The sequence below is a fragment of the Larimichthys crocea genome, chromosome XV, assembly GCF_000972845.2.
Source record: "Larimichthys crocea isolate SSNF chromosome XV, L_crocea_2.0, whole genome shotgun sequence".
Lineage (NCBI taxonomy): Eukaryota > Metazoa > Chordata > Actinopteri > Sciaenidae > Larimichthys > Larimichthys crocea.
Window position 1 is genome coordinate 20,744,703 of NC_040025.1, and position 6,556 is coordinate 20,751,258.

The 6,556-nt window shown below is 39.3% G+C and overlaps 1 non-coding gene across 1 annotated transcript; it reads right to left on the minus strand.

Annotated features, from left to right (window-relative positions):
- Positions 1-414: 414 nt before the first annotated feature.
- trnaa-ugc (transfer RNA alanine (anticodon UGC)) lies at positions 415-486 on the minus strand. Its single transcript has one exon. It is a non-coding gene; the product is annotated as a tRNA-Ala (tRNA).
- Positions 487-6,556: the final 6,070 nt, after the last annotated feature.

A 6,556-nucleotide genomic window follows, 5' to 3' on the forward strand; every position in this document is an offset into this window, starting at 1 on the left:
ACATGATCTCTCTGATACTATTTACATTGCGGTCTGTTACTCACTGCATTGTACATAACTGATATTTTTCTCTTCATTTTTGCTTTTTTTTTATTCTGTCTTAATTCACATTCTCGGATAAACTTAAAGAGATTTTTAGAGCAGTTCACTCATTAAACAATTAATACAAACTCAGTAAATACTTTATCTTTCAACACGCTCGTGAGAGTTTTAGTGTGTAAGATTTTATTTTATTTGACCAGGAAAGTTGCCAGTTGAGATAAAAAATCTGTTTTTCGTGCGAGTCCTGGCCAAGACCAACAGCAGCACCAACAAGTCAATCAAAATAGATCGTACAGTTATCAAAACTTTATTTAGTATTTATTTATATGACAGCATAAATAAACGACGAAAAAGTTAGAAAAAAAAATCTAGTGGAGACGCCGGGGATTGAACCCGGGGCCTCGTACATGCAAAGCACGCGCTCTACCACTGAGCTACATCCCCTACTGAGAGAGCTGGCCATCACAGTATTTATATAAACACACTCCAGCTGAAATAGGAGATAGTGCTCTATGATATTTTTGTACTAAGGGTGAGTTATGTAACATAAGTTTACAACTATACCCTCGTTGACCATTGACCCAGCCCTATGTACCATATTTTTTCTGTGTGTTTGGGTTCACTGGTGTCAGGCTGTCAGTGGCATTTCTGAATTGGTTAAAAAAATGGTGTCAGGCTGTCAGTGGCATTTCTGAATTGGTTAAAAAAAAAGCCCAAAGTGACCTACCTCTGGAGACTCTGAGCTGTTTATAGTGACTGTTTGTAAACACGTGAACTGAATTGACGTCAGGGTGGATGAATGAATGGAAAAGAAGCTGCTGTATTTATAAATCCTTGCTATGTGCTATTTTTGGCCTGCAGGTCATGTTTTGGTTTCAGTCAGGGTACACATCTGAGCAAGGGGCTCTTCTTCTTCCCACGCTAACTTGGAGGGGAATGGACAAATTGGTGAGGATGTGGAAAAATGTTATGAAAGACAACATATTTCCAAAAATCCACTGCTTTTTACAGAACCCAATGTAACATATCCCTGTTATGTTTTATTGTCCAGAGGAGCGTGGATGAGCTGCTGTCATCCCCCTCTGGAGAGCACAGCCTGTCCTCACTTCTGCTGTGTTTATCAGCATACCCTTGCCAAGGACACCACTTCCAGGCCCTGTTTGCTTAAGCCTTGTAGGGACAGTCCCATGGGATGCATGCATGGCATGAGGGCTTTAGGAGAGCTGAAGGAGGGAATGAAGAGAGAAAGGGTGACACAAACACCTTACCTCTCTGTCTGCAGAACAAAATGCACCAGGCTGCAGAGGGGTCTCCCAGGAAGAGGGAGCGACCGCTGGGTTATTAACATCTCTGCTGTTGTTGTTGTTGTGTGAATTTGGATTGGTGACAGGAACTCACCATGTTGAGCCTGTGCTGAGTAAGGAATAGTAGACGAGTGTTATGTGTGTGGAGCTGGGGTTATCTTGGGACTGTCAAGTGCTGTTGAGGGCAGCATGTACAGACAGGCTGTATGCAATATAAGATGCAGAAAGAAATTCTTTATCTAAGGCCACAGACGTGGTGGATAGTGCCAGAAGGGGATGGCTTTGAAATGTGAAAGTACTCATCAAGCATAAAAATAGGCCCTTCGAGTGATCATTTTATATAACATGAAATTGCACACTACTCTGATGAGGATAAATGGTTATGGAAAATGGATGACTGGATGGATGGATTATTAAATTGTTTACATTGATGTAATTGCTATAGCTGGTCAAGATGGAAGTAGTAATACTAGTTTAATCTGCAGATTATTTTCTTAGTTCGTGGATTAATCATTTGGTTTAGAAAATATCACAACAAAATAGCAAAGATGACTATTGCAATTTCCTAAAATGCAGTTTGACATATAGCTTATTTTGTCTAATCAACAGTCCAAAATCCAGAAATATTCAATTGAATGCAAATCAAATAAAGGTAGCCATTCATCAAACCTGAGAAGCCGAAACCTTGAAATATGTCTTCAAACAAATAATTAATTATCTAAATAGTTAGAGTTAGTCAATGGACTAATCGATTAATCAACTAATCATTTGAGATCTATTTATAAGTATGTCATTAATTGGACTGGTTAGTTGGTAATAAAAGCTGCCACAATCAGCTACTAGCAAAATTAAAATGCAATACCCAAGTTTCAGTAGTATAGGGCTGCATTTAAATACCCATTCACGTTGTTTTTAATCTGAAAAAGTGGTTTGAGATACCCATTCACGTTGTTTTTAATCTGAAAAAGTGGTTTGAGGGTTTAGTTACACACAAAGTAAATGTACTTTGTTACTTTTCCCCACTGTTTCTCACACACGTACACACATGTAGCCCACCCGCTCACTTCTTATTTGGTTACAGGATTATCACAGCATACCCCTCTGAGATCACTCATAATTCCTTCGCATGGGAAGCGAATGTTTGAGGTTATACTGCAAGTGTGTACAGACAGGTACAGACTAGGATGTGTCAATAGTAGCAACATTTAAGACATATGACTGACTAGGGTACATATTTTATAGCTATGTGTTGCATTGTGAACCTAAAACTCACATGCATTCATACTTAGCCAGCTATGAACCTTATTCTACCAGATGACTCACATTGCTATCCAACATATATGTGAATGAATAGCAAACCTCAAACGTTGAATGCAATAACTGTTACATATTCATTGCTTTGTCAAATAAATGTACTGTTGACCAATTAAACCACAATAATAAGTTGTATGTCATTATAATGACTGTTGGAGCTCATTTGTAATTCTTGAGAAAAATATTGTCTGCACTCACTGGTCATTATGTACTCAAAAAAAATACCAGTAAGAGTCTTCTAAACCCTCTGTGCAAAAACAAGTGCCTCTAGCATTAGTCTTGAGAACCTTTACTGTGCTCAAGGCTACTACTGCACACATAAATACACTTCAACCGAACATCAAGGGCTTGCAGCATTAAAGGCTCATATATGGGAACAGCTACAAGAATGGACTGCTGAACTTTCGACAGATGTTATTTTTTCCATGAGATTATTTTTTCCACGAGATTGAAAAATCTGGATATTTAGCATGTTCGGGTTGTCAGTGTCACACCTGTGTGGATTTTGGAAATGTTGATGTAGATGCAGATATTAGTCCCTTTAGCAGTGGTACTTTCTTGCTGAGAGTTAGATGAGAAGATTAAGAGCACTGTCATGTTGGGCATTAACTATGGACTATAAACTGTGAAGAATTACCTTAGTTTAGCGTAAAAACTGGAAATAGAAAGAAACAGCTAGCCTAGCTCTGCAGTGACAACTCCGTCTCTATGTGTGGCCTGCAAGCCTCAAACTGATGATAAGATTCCAGGAAGTCACTGACCCAGAGAGAAACTTCTAGCGCATAATTCCCTGACCTGTAAAGCTACAACTTGTAGTTTTCATATTTGGTGCACATACCTGCCACATCAGCATGAATTGTGATGATTTAGATGGTCTGATCAACAGTTACATTTGTCTAAAACTTACAAAATTCCTCAGTTGAAAGGAAACGTTATAACACGCTAAAATGCAAAACTATGATAGATAACATTATACCTGCTAAATATCGGAAGTTTGCATTGTCATAGTGAGCATGTTGTCTTTAGCATTCAGCTAAAAGGCACTGCTAGACCTAATTGCAGCCCCACAGAGCCTTAAACATGAATGTCAGTCTTACATGTTTTAAGTTTTGAATTGTACCAGGCTTGCTGTTTCCCTCTGTCCTTATGCTAATGACTCCCCTCCTTTGTCTCCACAGACAAATCTTCTCATTTAACTCTTAAAAAGTTTTTTTAAATGTTCCCCAAAATCTATACAAAGTATTGTAATTAAACCCCACAGTGTCACGTGTAAGGTAGCGTTAACGTAGGAAGAAGGTCTGGCCTACTATCTTCTGGGGCTGCCATCTTATCATCCTCCAGCAGCAAGTATGCAGGAGCAGATCATGGTGAGAGCACGAGAAGAGAGAGGAGAGAGGAGAGGCACCAAAAATACAGGCTGCAGATCACATGAGAAGACAGTCCAAAGATCAAGTCACTTAAAGACATTGTCATTTGGCACAATTTGAAGTACATTATCAACAAAATAATGCCTGTTAGCCAATATAATGTGAAGCTCAAAGAAGTGAGAAGAGTAAAAACACCATTGCTATTCTGTGTTCCTTTCCAAAGTTGATCTTTTTAAAATGCACCCCCACAGACATATTCTTGCGTGACAATCAAACACGGAAACCTAAGTCAGAAGATTTTGGTAAAGAAAACATAAACAAACTCAAAGTTCCTCTGTGAACTTTGAGTGTTTGAGTATGTTTGTCTTCTACTTACACATCTAGTCCCCTCGGGATCTGTTCTGTCCCAATTCAAGATAGCGTTAAAGTGTCAAATCAAATAGCTTCTCACAAAGAAACTACTTTGCGGCCTGTTTCAAGCAAGACTTCTGAGTCAACATGTCCATCACCACACCTCTGTCTTTAACTACAAACAAAATAGAAACACACATTCCTCAGTTATGTGTGCTAGCTGGGACAAGGAAGGACAGGCATGCTGTTAAATAAGAGCGGCATGTCACATTCATGAACATAAACACATGCAGTGAGAGAGAGAGGGAGGCATTGCTGTGACCTTTTACCTATTTCTCCAACCGGCTTGGGAGACTGTGGGAATCCTGTGAAGCCAGGCAACTTCAGTGAAAGCTCTGGCATGGAAAAACAGGGGGGAAAAAACAAGCGGCAAACAATGTATAACCTCTTGTCCGTGTCTTTGAGCAGTTTATTCAGCCCCCAGTTGTTCTAGAGGATGCGGTTGTGAGCGCATCCATCAAAGGATGAACACTAAAAATATCTTTTTGTATTCATTGTGTATCTATTGACACAGCAATACATTCTCCAAGAACATGACATAACAAGTTCCTCCAGGCCTCTGATTAGTTTGAGAACACAAACATTAACACAAGCACAGATGACAATGTTCATGTTCATCTAAATGTTTGTGTGCACTGTGTTACCACGGTTTGGATATCATCATCACTACAGGGTGAATACGTGTACTTGTGTATTTGTGTGTATGTGTGTGTGAGTTGCCTAGCACCTGGTAACTGTATAGGCCGAAACCTTATCATCCTGCCTTTAGAAAGCTTACGCTGTGCTGGACTCCTGCTATCACCTCACACCACCGTGGTAACGACATGACAAAGTCTACAGCAGAACAAGTAATTTCCTAAAGAGTCTGTATGAGACTTCTGAAGACACAAATCTGTTAGGTGTAGTTCATTTGTTTTCAGTTTTGAGTTCAAGGCATCCAGTCACACCTGATTACTCAGATGTACATTCACATGTATTATGAAACATGACAGGACATACTGGAAACTGAGAGCAATGCAAGTCCTGAAACAAAACACTGTATTTCACAGTTCACTGCCAAATGCTGAAGTAAACACCAGGTGTCTCTACTCATAACTTCATTGAAACTTAGTGTACAGTATGTGTATTCTACTATCTGTATACAGTACACAAAAACAGCACAAAAACAGCACAGAATCTATGTTGGCATGATAAAAATAAATATGGATTCACCAGGATACCATCACACATAAATAAAAACACTACATTTCAGATTTTTAACAGATCAAACTACAAGATTATTCTCAATTATTCTGATATCATTACGATGACTCTGAGCTGATTTTGATTTGGCAGTGAGGACATAGGAATTCAAGACCCTCATACAGTACACGGTGATGACTGAGAGACCTGTGCAGTTTTGTGCAGATGAGTGTGTAGATCCTGAAAGATCTTGAAATCCAGCCGTCATTGGCTGTACTTTGGAGATAATTAGGCTATAAATAGTGTGGTGTGTTTGCAGCTTTACTAAAAGAATTCCCTCATCCACAATAAGCCCTGGCAGCATGCTTGCGCATACTGATATGCATGCGAGCATAAACATGCCCATAGCCACACACACCTATTCATACATGTATGTATGTATGTATGAACGCAAGAAGCTGTGACTATGGGCTATAAACACCATTAAATACACTTGAGGGTTATGTAGACTACTCAACAGACTTGATCCAAACAAAACACAAGATAACCTCTCACCTAAAGACAAATATGCAAATATGCATAAGCACACACACACAGTTATATCAAGGGTCACCAGTTTGCACAATCTGCAGTAATAAAAGGCATAGTCTCAAAGACTGCAGGGTGAAATGACCACTAGGGGGGTATTCATACCCTCCACACAGCTCATTGGTTACACAAATGCTGCATTCAGAAAAAGCACATGTGATTGGTTGGTGTATATTGAGTGGCAGGTGGAGGTCTCTCCTCTAAGGCGGGGCGAATAGATGGATGTTAAGGGGGAGGAAAGAGAGGTCTGTTTACAAATGTAATTTAAAGTAACATCACTGTATAAGCTAATACGGTGTGTGAACTGGTACTATTTAATAATTTGAATATTAAAGGTTGGCATGAACG